Source organism: Lontra canadensis, unplaced genomic scaffold (assembly GCF_010015895.1).
Source record: "Lontra canadensis isolate GAN:19392208 unplaced genomic scaffold, GSC_riverotter_1.0 scaffold34, whole genome shotgun sequence".
In the NCBI taxonomy this organism is placed as follows: Eukaryota; Metazoa; Chordata; class Mammalia; order Carnivora; family Mustelidae; genus Lontra; species Lontra canadensis.
Window position 1 is genome coordinate 4,303,284 of NW_022631028.1, and position 15,744 is coordinate 4,319,027.

A 15,744-nucleotide genomic window follows, 5' to 3' on the forward strand; every position below is an offset into this window, starting at 1 on the left:
TTTCCAAAGAAGACGGCATCCAAAGATGGCATACAGACTTATAAAAGATATTCATCATTATCCATCAGCAGGGAAATACAAATCAAAACTACAATGAGATATCACCTCACACCTGTTAGAATGGCTAAAATCAACAATACAAGAAACAGCAGTGTTGACAAGAACGTGGAGAGAGGGGAACCCTCTTACACTGTTGCTGGAAATGCAAACTGGTGCAGACACTCTGGAAAACATACGGAGTTTCCTCAAAAAGTTAAAAATGGAACTATATGATAATCCAGCAATTGCACTACTAGGTATTTATCCAAAGAATATAAAAATACAGATTCAAAGGGATACATTCACCTTGATGGTTATAGCAGCATTATCTATAATAGCCAAGATGTGGAAGCAGCCCAAGTGTCCATTGAGTGAGGAATGGATAAAGAAAGAAGATGTGGTACACACACACACACACACACACACACACACACACAATGGACTATTACTCGGTCATAAAAAAGAATGAGATCATGTCATTTGCAATGAAAATTGCAAATTTTCAGAGCTAGAGTATTTTATGCCAAGTAAAGTAAGTCAGAGAAAGACAAATACCATATGATATGGAATTTAAGAAGCAAAACAAATAGTCATAGGAGGGAAAAAGAGGGAAACCAAGAAACAGATTCTTAACTATAGAGAACAAAGTGGTGGAGGGAGGAGAGTGGGGGGATGGGTGAAATAGGTGATGGGGATTTCAGGGTGCACTTGTGATGAGCATCAGATATTTTACTTTTACGTAAGTGTTCAATCACTAAATTGTACACCTGAAACTAATATTACTTTGTGTATTAGCTAACTGGAATTTAAATAAAAACTGTAAAAAATAAGTTAATATAGGCAAAACATTTAGAAAGTTCCTGGCATATATGAAGCACTCTGTGTTAGCTATGAATTATGCATACTTGTTTAATGGTGAATTATTGGCCCTAATTCACTTTTTTTATTGCCAGTTTATTTTTATAAAAAGCATATTAAATAAAACTTCAATATATATTTTTATAAATGTGCACCAATTTATGTGTTTTATAAAATTATATTTCTCTACTACTCAAGTAAGTAGATTTTATAACAATTTTCTTATGTTCCTTTTTCTTCAATTTCACACTATCAATATTTTTCTTCAAATTGAATCCTATTTTATACCACTCTCTTGATATAATGTTTTCTTTTTTTATTAAATTTTTTTATTTTTTTATAAACATATAATGTATTATTAGCCCCAGGGGTACGGGTCTGTGAATCGCCAGGTTTACACACTTCACAGCACTCACCATATCACATACCCTCTCAAATGTCCATAACCCCACTACCCTCTCCCAACACCCCTCCCCCCGGCCACCCTCAGTTTGTTTTGTGACATTAAGAGTCTCTTTTGGTTAGTCTTCCTCCCGATCTCATCTTGTTTCATTTATTCTTTTCCTTCCCCCCAACCCCAACACCCCACATTGCATCTCCACTTCCCCACATCAGGGAGGTCATATGATAGTTGTCTTTCTCCACCAATCTGTTTTCTTAAATAAATGTGATGTAGAATTTTACCTCACTTAAAAGTTTTCTATCTCTATTATTCCCGCCCCCCTCAAATTTCATCATTCTTTAACTTTATGCAATGACTCCCACATCTAGAAGGCTGAAAAATTTAGACTAATCTTTTCAGGAGCTCATTGTGAGAGAACATTTATCTTTTGTTAAAAAAAAAATAAGTACTCTTAACTTCTTAATGCATATATTCTTATGCACACATCTAAGTAGAGAAGGTAATAAGTATTTTGTGGTTACATTTTTATTCCTATGTTAACTGATAGCTTTGAAAAACTAAACAGGCTTCCCATCTCCAGTCTGAATTAAGGACCACCCCTTTATGGTCCCAGAGAGCACCCTTGGAATGCTCCATTTTACCACTTGTTGGTTTAGGGGACCATCTCTGTGACCTCTTTGAGGACAATGATGAAGATGTCTTTGTGGGCAGTGAATGTGACCCACTCATATCTCTACTCCCAACCACTACCACAGTACCTAGTTACATAGTTGACAGTTTTTAAAATATTCATGGAAAGAAATTAGACTTTTAAAACGTGTTACAGCTATTCTTTGCAATCCATATTAATTTGATGTCATACAAATTATACGTCCTGATTTCTTTCACTCAGGAATGTATAAGAAATAACGTGAAATATTTATTGAACACTATATACGTCAGGGACTTTTCTAAGACCTTAAGACATTAATTCATCTAAGCTTTACAGCAATACTAAGGGGAAGGTACTAGTATTATTCTTATTACAGATAAGGGTGCAGACCCATAGGAAGATTAAGATTCTTGCTGAAGATCACACAATTGGGAATATAGTCGATGGTATAATAATGTTGTAGGGTGACAGACGGTAGCTACACTTTTGGTGAGCATAGCATAACATATAGACTCATCAAATCACTATGTTGTACACCTGAAACTAATCTAACATTTTGTGTCAACTATACATCAATTAAAAAATGAAAAAAAAATCACACATTTGGTGAGCAAAGTGGGAAAATTTGAACCAAGAGAGTATCTCCACCTTATACCATACTGCCTCTCTCCTATGTCACCAGGGCCATTTAATTTTTATTTATTTATTTAATTTTTAAAAAGATGTTATTAAATAAATAAATAAAGAGACAGAGAGAGAGAGAGAGAGAGAGAGACTGTATGCATATGAATGGTGGGGTGAGACAGAGGCAGAGGGAGGAAGTAGACTCCCCACTGAGCAGGGAGCCTGATATGGGACACAGTCCCAAGACATAGGATCATGACCTGAGCTGAAGGTGAGTGCTTAACTGATTGAGCCACTCAGGCACTCCCACTATGGTCATTTTAAAAACAGTTCATTTCATGTTAGTTCTATGATCAGCATCTTTTGAATGATGTGCCAGCCACATCTTAGGCACTGACACACAGCGATCCTGCCCAAGGGAATCAATAATCTAGAGGTGGAAATAACAGTGTAATCAAAATACTGTGTGATAAGTACAAAATATTTGAATATACTAGAGAAGTGATAGAAATTATCTCTTGCTAACAAATTACCCAGCAGCTTGAAATAATAAACATTTATTATCTTCCAGTTTCTGTGGGTCAGAAATCTGGCATGGCTTAGCTGGGAGCCTCTGTTTCAAGCTCCCTCACAAGCTACAATGTTGTTTAGGGCTGTGGTCTCTTCTGAAGGCTCAACTGGAGGAGGATCATGTGGTCATAGCTGGGATTCAATTTCTCATAGTTTGGTAGATTGAGGACCTCAGTTCCCTACTAGCTATTGGTTAGAAGCCTCCCTCAGTTCCTTGCTATCTAGGCCTTTCTATAGGATCCTAACAGTGTTTGAGAGATCCAGTTTCTCTGTGTGCTCACCAGCACTTAGTATGATCATGAGTTTTAATTTTATCCACTTGGATGGTTGTATGATACAGTTTTTATTGGGGTTTTACTTCAGTCTCATTTCTTACATGTAGCTGTTGTGTTTTTACTGACTGCTGTGAGTATTCAGTGATTTTGTCCACCGTGGCAGAAGGTAACTCAAATAAATCTCAGCTTTGTATGGGGTCTAGAAACTGTTCATCAAACACTTCCCAGTAATTATTTATCCATTCCTTTGGGTTTTACCCTATACATACATACACTAGTAATCAGCCAAAGACTCAAAGAGACTCCATGCAGATTTCTGGAGTCTCCAACTTTGGAGACCTTAACATTACACTGTGAATTTTTACGACTTCTAGTTTCTCAGAGTGCCTGGCGGTGGTTCAGTTGGTTAAGTCTCCAACTCTTGATTTTGGCTCAGATCATGATCTCGGGGTCATGAGATTGAGCCCAATGTCAGGCTCCATGCTGGGTGTGGAGCCTGCTTAGGATTGTCTCTCTCTCTCTTTCATTCCCCCTTTGCCTGCCCCACATGCACACACACTCTCTCTCAAAAAAATAAAAATAAAGAAATAAAAATAAATAGAATCTTCTGATTTCTCACATCTTTCATTTTTCCAAATGTAGCAGTCACCACCTCTACCGTACTCAGCTTCTCTTGGTTAAAATAGGCCCTTCCATCTTCTTATCCCATCTCCTAGACCTCCTTCAAGACTCATCAGGGATCCTGTGATAGATTCGGTAATGGTGTCCCAAAGATGTCTATACCTTAATGCCCAGAGCCTGTGAAAGTGTCTTCTTTCATGGTAAATGGGCTTTGCAGATGTGACTGAATGGAGGATCTTGAGATGGAAGGATTATCCTGGATTACACAGATGGGTGCTACATAATAGCACTATCATGAAAAAGACAAAGGAGACATAGAATGAGAAAGAGAAGATAGAAACAGAGATCAGAAGCAAAAAAAAATACTACTCTGCTAGCTTTGCAGATGGAGGAAGGGGCCACAAGTGAAGGAATGCAGGTGGCCTTTAGAAACTTTAAATGTAAAGGAAGGAGATTCTTACCTGGAGCCTCCTTAAGGAATATAGGCCAAATGAGACCTTGATTTTAGCCCACTGAAATAGATTACAGACTTCCAACCTCCAGAAATGGAAGAGAATAAATTTGTGTTGTTTCAGCCACCAAGTTTATAGTAACTTGTTACAACAGAGGAAGCTAATATATACCATTACGTTGTCTTTTGTCTGTGCTTTCAGTCTTCCTCCTTTGCTTGGTTCCTCCCCCTCCCCCTGGAAATGCTCTCGAGCTTCTCTGGAATCAGCTCCTGGATTCTCTAGGACAGTCCTTCACCATCCTCCTCCTTACTGCTCCCGTGCCCTATCACCACTTCATTCTGTATAAACTGAAGTAAGTCCCTGCCTGCCACATACCGGAATCTCTTTCTGGAATTTTAACTAGAGGCCCATCTTTTGACTTCCTTCTCAATGTCTCTGTGGCATTTGATAAAATGGATTGCTCAATGTACAATCACTACCCCTTTAAGAAAAGACTTTATTTTTACAACAGTTTTACAATGACAGGAAATTGAGAAAGTAGTACAGTGGGTTCCCGTAAATACCCTTAGCCTGTTCCCCTATTGTTAACATTTGTGTGGTATATTTGTTACAATTTATGAATTATTAATGTATTATTGTTAACTACATTCTATATGATATGTAGATTTCCTTAGTTCTTGTCTACCATTTTTTTTTTCTCTGTTCCAGGATCCCATCCAGACTATCATAAAAAACATTTACTGTCATTTCTCCTCAGGCTACTCTTACCTGCAATGGCTTCTCACACTTGTGTTTTGTTGTCGTTGTTGTTTGTTTGTTTTTTGATGACTCACAATTTTGAGGAGTACTGGTCAGATATTTTGTAGAATGTTCCTCAGTTTGAGTTTGTATGATGCTTTCCTCATGATTAGACTGGGATTATGAGTTTGGGGGAAGAATACCACAGAGGTGAAGTGCCGTTTTCATCATGTCAGGTAAGGGTACATGCTCTCCACATGATTTATGACTGTTAACTTGATCAGTTGGCTGAGGCAGGGCTTGCCAGGTCTCTCCACTGTAAAGTTCCTCCTTTTTCCCCTTTTCATACTCTCCCCTGTGGAATAAGTCACTATGTGCAGCGCATACTTAAGGAGTGAGGACTTACGGTTCCCCTACCTTCTATTCTAAATCTTCTACCTTGAATTTTCCCACAGAGCACAATCTTGGTTTGTTTTCTCTTTATCACGTTGATATTCTAAACCTAAGTCTAACCAAATGTCCTGTGTCAGTGGTGTCTCCTTTTCCCTCCTCAATAATACTCTCCTGTCCACTGCACTTCTCTATCTTCTCCTGCCTGTAAGAGACTTCCAAAGGTGTAACCTTAGCACTGGCCCCTCTCCTGAGCTCAAAAGCCAGATATTTCCACAATATTCTTCTGCAAGCAGGTGTCAGTTCAATCTTTCAACACTGACCTCTTTGTTTCTTCATTTCTACTAATGGTTTGTCTAAGTGCTGCATTTGTCCAGTCGTGAAACCTTAGAGCAACATCAAGTTTTTCTTGCTTACACCTAATTCAGCCACATTATCAGTTCCTGAAATCATTAAATCATTCATATGAAATATCTCTCTCCTCAATCTCTTCTTTTTTATCCATGGTCACCCAGAGTCAGGCCCTCACCTTCTCTCATCTAGGTAGTTTCAGCGGTGTCCATTCATATACTCCTTTCTTCACAGTCTATTCTATGCCTCCGGTCAGATGGTTCATTCAAAACAGCTAAAGTTACAGTATTTTGAGGTAAACATCTATAGTGGCTCCCTGTTAGTGAATATCTCCTTCCCTCCCCTCCTTCCCTTCCTTCATACACCCACTCTAGCATCACCGTCACCAACACCACCAATTACTGAATGACAAGTATTTACTCAGTGCTAGTGGGCTAGAGACAAATCGTTGAAATGTGGCTCCTGACAACCAAGGAGAGGATACATTCTTCACAGTGACATGTAAGGCACAAAATAGTCTAGTCTTTACCTCCAAATACATCCTCTGCTCACCTACTCATAGGTCTAATATAAATGCTGCTTTAGACATATTATTTAATCTATCTAGAACATCCTGGATTCTGAGACAACCCCATTACAAACATACACAGACACACACACACACACACACACACACACGCACACACAGAGTGAAGTTGTCTGTCTTGTCTTGAAATTCATACAGCATTCTGTTTGTCTTTAACGCATGGGACTTTCTCCCCTACCCCCATTATCATCCTCTGTGTACATGCCTTTTATCCCTCCTCAGACTGGTAGTTCCTCCAAGTCACTGCTGTGCTTAGGATATGTCTTATCTCCTCTAGTGCTTGCAGAAAGTGGACCCCCAGTAAATCATTTTGACAGGTTACCTTGCTTTGTGTTATAGAGAAGTCCTTGAAGTGAGAAACAGGGCCTAGATAATGACTGTCAACCTTGCCCTGTGTACTGTACAACACTCTCAGAAATGGGCCACAGTTTGTATCCAGTTTGGTACACATCAAATCATTATCTGTCTGCCAAATAAGTATGGTTAGAATTTATTTTATCAGTAGGAAAAAACTTTATCAATAAGAAACAAAGTGAAAAACAAAGCTCAGCGTATCTGTACCTACTTAAATAGCTTTTACTTAGCAGCTTCCTAAATCCCTTGCCAGACAAGATATTTTAAGCATCTTGCTACTCTTTAATTGTGCAAAATAACCATGGTTTTAGGGTTGAACTTCTAAGTGATTTTTCTCTTTTGTGTACTTTCCAGAATTCATTTCAGGCATAGTTTTCAATTTTGAATAATAATATTTCAAATCAACCCCAAGGTAAAAGTTGTAGGACAACATAAAAAATGAAGTCACTTTTCATGTGTTTCCCATTGGCAAATTACTGTGTTTTTTTCTGCCACCAGGCTTCATCTAATGATGTGACCTTTACCGTGCTAATAGACAGCAAACAAAAATCTGCCAAACTGTGATAAAATATAGGTTTTAAATATAAAATGAATTAAGCTAAGAAGATTTATAAAGGTCAAAAGCATGGAAAGAATTAAGTTGAAACAGTGATTTGTGCTTGACACATGTTGTACCAGATTTTCTCCAAGGTTATTTTTTGAAATCTTAATGCTTAATAACTATACAAGAAACTGTACTTTTCTTTTTAAAATAACACTACAGTAGTGTTGACTAATGTTTGTTTAAGCTCAGATATTAGTTTATTCAACTATTATATACCAAATATGCACCAAGTAATAGGACACACTCAATAAACTCAGTAACAATCCTTAACATCTTGCAAAATACAATTTAATAGGCATGAGAGATAAGCAAATTTTAACTATTTCAGGAGACATGCTGGTGGAAGCTGTATCTCCCTCACCCAGACTTCTAAGAGGATGGAGTCTGCCGAGCATACAGAAGGGGAAAGAGACTGCACACATAAAGCGCAGAGAAAATACATACATAGAAATACATACGTACATAGAATACATTCATAGAAATACATAGAAAGTACAAAGGAGAAAAACAGTGCACTTTTGAAACTGAGAGAACCGAAAAAAAAATCACTTATGGTGTGAGTCAAGCTTGAGGGTGTAAAAGACTAAAAATTGGTGATTCTCAGCCAGGGATGAGTTTGACCCCAGGGACATTTGTCATGTCTGGAGATACTTCTGGTTGCCATAACTGAGAGTGTATAGAGGCTTGCTAGCATCTAGTGAGTAGAGGCGAGTAGATGCTATTACCCAGCCTTGAATGCACAGGACAGCCCCCACCACAAAGAACACTCTCCTCATCAGGAGTGCCTAGGCTAATGCTGCTACAAATAAACCTGTAGACTTACATTAGGGTTAGGTGACAAAATTAACTGAAGAAGTTTGGGATTTGTGTTGGGAGTCATGGGGTACCAGTGAGGGACTTAAGCACATGTTTGTTTGTTTGTTTGTTTTGTCATTCCAAGAGACACTCTATTATCATGGCTGTAATTAGATATTTGTTTATGGTAACTCTCACTCATGGGATTGGAAAATAGTGCTTATTATGAATTACATCCACCAGTCATACAAAAGTTGAAAGAGCACCATTGTGGAAAGTTTGCTAGAAGTTTAAAAGCCAACAGGAAAGATGCCTTAATTCTTTGGTCCTTGCCAAATGACCATATGCCATATGGTCTTTGCCATATTATGTCACAATATAATCTTTAGAATGTGTGTATTTATTTTATGCGAGTCTCTCCTGCCACAGAGTCAAGCCAGGCACCCACTCACATGAATCTGGAGCTCTCCTGGAGCTCAACAGAAGATCACAATGAACCACTGTGCAGTTTCAAAAAGAAAAAGACTGAGAAAAATCTCTTATGTCCAGTGCAAAAAGGAATCATCCAAAGCTTCAGAACAGGCTTTCTTAATTTTCTTTTTCTTCTTTTTTCTTTTTCTTTTAAAAATTTTTTTTTAGTCCAGTGCCTTTTGAACATCTGGACAATTATGACCTCTCTTTTTAGAAATATGCACTTATCCTCCCAAATACTGCTTCTAATTTCAGGGGTTCATGGACCATATAGAGATACAGTGATTTCTCACATGATGCTGATGTTCCCCAAAATACCTAAAGGCCAGATTTATAGCAACAAAAATTTGCCAAAGGAAATATAGCACAATTTAGAATCATCCAGAGAAAGCTTTGCATTTTTTAATCAATGAAAAGCTCTTTCCAAAAAAGCTCACTAAGATACCACTTGTGTCATCTTGCAGAATATAAGTAATATTGCATCACAGCAAAAAGAAAGTCAATGGAAATGAGCAATTTTTCTTATGATCTATAATGAGGACAATATGTTGCTCTGGTTACAATAACCTCTGTGATGAACAATTCTGTAAACCATGAGCTTTCTGCGGATTCCTGTTCATGTAATCATTACTTTCTCTAAAAATAGTGATTGATTACAGTCTCAGTGTCTTATAAATGGGAAAAAAAGGTGAATTGATTTTGCTTGCATTCATTATTGCTCTTCTCTTCTACAATCAAGCACTGAACTGTCAATTCCCTTTACTTTCCTGCACCACAGATGTCCCAATTGACTTAGTCAGGAGAGAACTGCCCTCAGAATACCCACACAATGATGAACACACACATGCGTACACACATACACACATCTCATCAGGTCTTTGGAGGAGATAATACATGCTTATTTAATGGTTTCTATGTCGAGTGACATGAACACCATTAACCCACTATATTTTCTCCTTCTTGTCTGTCAATATACCCTTCATTTGTCTCACTTGTTAGTTTCTACAAAGACTCTGAGCATCTGCTTTATCTCCACTTCTCTCTGGGATTTCTAGTAATTTTTTCACTTAAGCCAAATTCCCCATAACAATCTGAATGTCCCCCAGCACCCTTTAGATTGGGTTTTTGTGTACTTTATGAATCTGAGGCGAAATTAACATTTAGTCAGAATCAAGGTGTCAGCTGGGATGCAGGGTCTTCTTACAAGCTCATTGGTTGTTTGCAAAACTCATTTCCTTCCCACGCTTTTCACGTGTCTGGTTCCATCTTTAAGCAGTAAAGGTGGCTAGAGTCCTTCTCATACTTCCCATCTCTCTCTTCTCTTTCTGCCACATTTCTTTGACTCTAGTGGGAGAAAGTTCTCTGCTTTTAAGGGCTCATGGGATTAGATTGGGTTTACCTGGGTAACATAGGGTACTCTCTATCTTAAGGTTTCTAACCTTAATTACTTCTAATAGTCTCTTTGCCATGTAACATAACATACTTGTATGTTCCACTGATTAGGGTTTAGATATCTTTGGGGATCATTATGCTACCACAGACACCTAGAGATAAAAAGTGTCATGGACATTCAGAGGAGGGCTGGGGTGATCAGTTCTAATTAGAACTGATATGGGAGATCAAAACCACAAAGAGATATCACCTCACACCTACTGAAGGGCTGTCATCAAAAGACAAGAGATAACATATGTTGGCAATAATGACAAGAGAAAGGAACCCCTGTGCATGGTTGGGGAAATGAAAATTGCTGCAGTCACTATGAAAAACATGTATGTATGGAGATTCTTTAAAAAATTAAAAATAGAACTATCATGTGGTCCAGCAATCCCACTTCTGTACATATATTCAAAGGAAATGAAATCAGGATCTTGAACAGATATCTGCACTCCCATGTTCACCGCAGCATTATTTGCAAGAGCCAAGACATGGAAATAACCTAAGGGTCCATCAGTGAATGAATGGATGAAGGAGATGTGGTATGTATTATAATGGAGAGAAAGAAGGAAAGCCACGAGAAAGAAGGAAATCCTGCCATTTTGACAACATGGATGGACCATAAGAGCACTATGCTAAGTCAAGTAATTCAGAGAAAGACAAATAGTGTATAACATCACTTATATGTGAAATCTGAAAAAGCTGAACTCAGAGAAATAGAGACTAGAGTGATGGTTAACCAGTATATGAGGTGAGGGCAAAGAAAATGGGGAGACGCTGGCCAAAAGACGAAAACTTGCATTTAGAAGATGAATCCATTTTGAGGATCTAATGTATAGCGCCATGATTATATATAACAGTATCACATTATATACTTGAAAGGGGCTAAGAGAATAGATCTTAAATGTTCTCACCACAAAAATGAAATAGTAGTTATGTAAGGTGATGGATGGTCTTAATTAACACTTGAGGAGTTATGATTTTGCAATATGTAAGTGTATCAAATGAACATGTCATACTCCTTAAACTTGTACAGTGCTGTATGTCAATTAAAATAAAAAATTAAAATTAAATAAAAAAGTTTTCTAAAACTAAATGTTAGAAGAAGAACCAGTATGGAAGAACTATATAATTAAAACTATTAGAAGTGGGACCTTGGGTTTCTAGCTGGACCTTAAGTTTTGAGTAGAATTTTGAGGGACCTGAAGCTTGAGGGTATAGAGATCTGAACATGAGAAAGTAGGAGAGTTTGGAAGAAATAGTGCCTAATCAAATTTGGGGCATGAAGGATGAAAAAAACAGGTGGGAGCCAGGAAGTAGGGTATGTTAAATTATAGCTCAAGAGTTAACATTTACTGGGGCGCCTGGGTGGCTCAGTGGGTTAAAGATTCTGCCTTAGGCTCGGGTCATGGTCCCAGGGTCCTGGGATTGAGCCCCGCATCAGGCTCTCTGCTCCGCAGAGGGCCTGCTTCCTCCTCTCTCTATGCCTGCCTCCCTGCCTGCTTGTGATTTCTCTCTCTGTCAAATGAATAAATAAAATCTTAAAAAAAAAAAAAGAGTTGACATTTACTAAGAATATAACTGGTACCTTGAAGGTATTAAATAAAAATGAATCTTAAAATTAAAAAAAATTTCTTAAATGCTGCAAGTGAATTCTGAGAAAAGCTAATTTTGCAGCTGTTAGATAAATTTATCTGCAGAAAGTGTAATGTTACTGGTATGATTTGGGTTCTGGGAAAGGTCTGAGAATTGTTGAAGCCGAATGCAGAAATAGTACCTTTTAATAACTCCTAAATAAGGACTTCTCATTAAGGCTTTAATATTTTCCATGAAGTAAAACCTCAGATTTTACAGAAGTTCATGCTCAAACATAATTGTCAGTACCTGCTTTCACCACAAATGTGAATGACTCACAGGCTATCTCTTTTCCCTTTTATTCATGAAAATAATCAAATGTATCATGATTTGAAAAATCTATAGATTAAAAAATTCAGAAGATTGACATGTCTTATTTGCAGCAGCAATGACAAAGATAAAAGGGAATAAAGAACAAAAAATATGCAAGACTTACATAAAGAAATATTTCAAATGCTATCAAAGAATATGAAAAAAGACTTGAACTGATGGAAAAAAGTATTATGTTCTAGATCAAGAAGACTCGATATCATAAAGATATTGATTCTTCCTATGCTAACTTAAAATTGAATGTTATAATACCAATAAAATACCAACAGCCTTTAATTTTTTTTTTCTTTTTGCTGGACAAACTGAATATAAAAGTCACATGGCAAATTAAACAAAAAGAACACCCCCAAGTCAAAAACTCTAAAAAAGAAAAAATAGAGGTGAAACTAACTATACCAGATAGTAAATCAAACCCTAAGTTTCAATAATTTAAACACTATGATAGCAGTCCAAGACTAGCCAGAGGAACAAATGATATAGGGTAAGAGATACAGACACAGACCCAAACACATGCCAAATGATAAAGAATTCAACATAATTTAGTGGAGAAAAAATGTGGATCAGTTAATAAATCAGTCAAAAAATCTAGTTGTATTTAGACAGCTGAATAGCTACCTAGAAAGAAAGTTTTATTTGTACCGCATGCCAATGTAGAGGACACATTCTAAATGGATCAAAAGTATAAATGTAAACCATGAAATCATCAAAGCCCTAGAGAAATTGTGAAACAATTCCTTTATGATCTTGGATGATCAGACATCATAAAAAGTACCTGTGATTACATAAAAACTTTTTTTTAGAGATGAAAGTATCACAAACTAAATCAAAACACAAAACTGATACTATATTTGCAATAACATTTAAAATAGCAAAATTATTGCAAACATTTAATAATCTCCTCTGTGAGGACCAGTTAATCATTTTTCATCCATATAATAGAATATTATGCTCCTAAAAAAAAGAATAAGGGGATTCTCTATGTATTGATATCAAAGGAACACCAAGATGTATTATGAAGTGAAAAAAAGCAAAGTGTACACAACTATTATTCTATCTTGTGTACAAAAAAGGAGAAATTGGGGGCATATATATATTTGCTTGTATAGGGATGAAGATACTTTGGAGATATATACAAGAAACCAATAACAGTGCTTATCTGAAGGTTAAGAAATGGAGAGGAGAGACTCACAGGTGAGAGTAGTATTATGTTCTGAATCCCTTTTAATATCACTTTCTTTTGTATTACTGACTTATAAATTTAAATAATAAATCTAATAATAGCTTTCTTTTTCAAGGCAACTCTAGTTCATTCTATCAATTCTTATTCTGCTAAGTTATCATAGGGAATATTACTAACCACAGAATTTCTTCAAAGCAATGCTTAGTTTGGCAAAGGTGAAGTCCTTCTGGGTTTTGGCTCTAATGGTTCTCACACCACTTCTAACTAGTTGGTAACACTCTTGAAACTCACTGGGTCCATTCATTGAGCTATTAAATAGGACTTGAGAGATCTGGTGAGCCAACCAGTGAGCTGTGGGGCCGGGAATTGAGTAAGTCAATTCATGACTGGGGCAAAGAGTTGGTTGTTACAAGGTACATATTACTCAAAGTTGGACAGGCTCTGCATTCTGGATTTATTTCTCTCCCTGCCTGGCCTCAGTGAATCTATCCTGACTTCTTGCCTCTCCAGAGCCCTGTGAATTGAAACATGGTACAAAGGAGCAAAACAGGGAATGAGGGTGGGGGTGGGGGAAATTGCCATTTTTAGCTGTTGTATAAATGAACAAACGAAAATGAATGATACACACACAAATACATATATATATATTGGTTAATGAGATATGCTGGTGAAACTGCCTTAAAGCTCCACTTAATTTTATATTGTTTTTTGTTGTTGGTGGTGGTTTTTTTTTTTTTTTTTTTATTGTGTTTAGGTGTCCTTTAAAAACTAAATTCTGGGAAGAGAGGCCTGGATCCTTTCAAATACAGAAGTTGTGACTCTGAAGATCATTTATGCGTGTATGGAGGGCAGCAGGCAAGCTTAGAATAAATGAAATTCCATTCCAATTAAAAAGGGATTCTTGGAAGCACCTCAAGCAAGCTAGAATTACTGTCATGCAAGTTGATGTTTTAATCTCGCCTTTTCTATTGGCTGAAAGGCTGATGAAGGAGCAGAGAAAAAGGCAAGTAACTTGAGAAAGCAAATGATGGTTTTCTTTTCTTTTCTTTTCTTTTTTTCTTTATAAATTTTAAGTGGAAAGAGGCTGGCTGAAGTTGAGATGGGATTATGGTATAAATGGTCTGAGAAGAACAAAGACTATCGTGGTTTTGATAACTGACCATGGAGGATAAGATTTTAATTCCTTAAAGAAGCCCTAAAAAAAAACAGAAAAAAACAGATTGCAAGGAACTCGCTCAAGCTCTGAAGGGAAACTCAAGGTTAAATCCAGCAAGAAGCAACACTGCTGAAGATGAGTTAGAAAAATACCCATTCTTACCTGGTATCTTTTCTAAGTTTTTCCTCCAAATTGTGAATCTTCTCTAAAGAGAGCATTTCTTCATAATTCTGCTTTCTTGCTTAATAGAGAATTTTGTTTCAGGTAAAGCCTGCGTGGAAAATGTAGCTAAACCCTATGAGTGACTTAATCATGCCCGTGGGAAGTTATCTCTTCAGATCTTGAAGCTAAGATAGCACTCTGAATAGGACGACACTTCCTTCAAACAATGGGCAGTGGATCAGGAGAAATTTTGAGGCCAGTGACATGCTAGTGTGAACATGCAAGCCTACAAAATAACCTTGGCAAATACCAGAGAGTGTAAAAATACCTTTTTTGTAGTATCCGTCGCTTGGAGCACCACGCTGAAATGGGCTGTTTAGGTAGCTGCAGTTTTCAAAATGAGAATGAGATCCCAGGACTTCAGACCCTAAATGATAAGAAAAGGAGCAAAATACTCAGGAATGATCATTGAAGTATATGTAATGCTTAACTGTGTAACTTAAAAGTTAGTGATTTTAATCTCTGTATTAACACTTTAGTTTTCAAAAGTTCTAAAGGACAGTGGAATTCGTTTTTCAAATGTTACCTTTTACAGAATCTAGGTCCATAAAATAAACAAAAACATAGGGATTTTAGTAGTTTTAACCTATTTTATAAGTACATATTTCTAACAGTATTTTATTTACTGATAAAGCCAGAGAAAATGATCGGGCTGCCCAGACAAATGGTGTCATTCGAATGCCAGGGTTGTGATCCTTGTTGTTACTACAATGCTCTTTTATCATCTTTAACACACAACTAATTTTTGTATTTTTGTTTGTGAGATAGGGAGAAAATCCTATCTCACTAGATCGTAGCAAATAACACTTTTCTAAACCACTCCTTTTGTGTTCTCTGGAACACAAAGGAGCAGGGATGATGCACTACTATGTTACAGAGTTGAATCCAGCTAAAGGATTCTCCGGACAACCAGATTCAGCAGGCAAGGTTAGCCTTCTTTCTCAGACGTATCCAATCTCTGGATAATGGACAATGGAGTCTGAACTACCACAGAAGATGCCAAA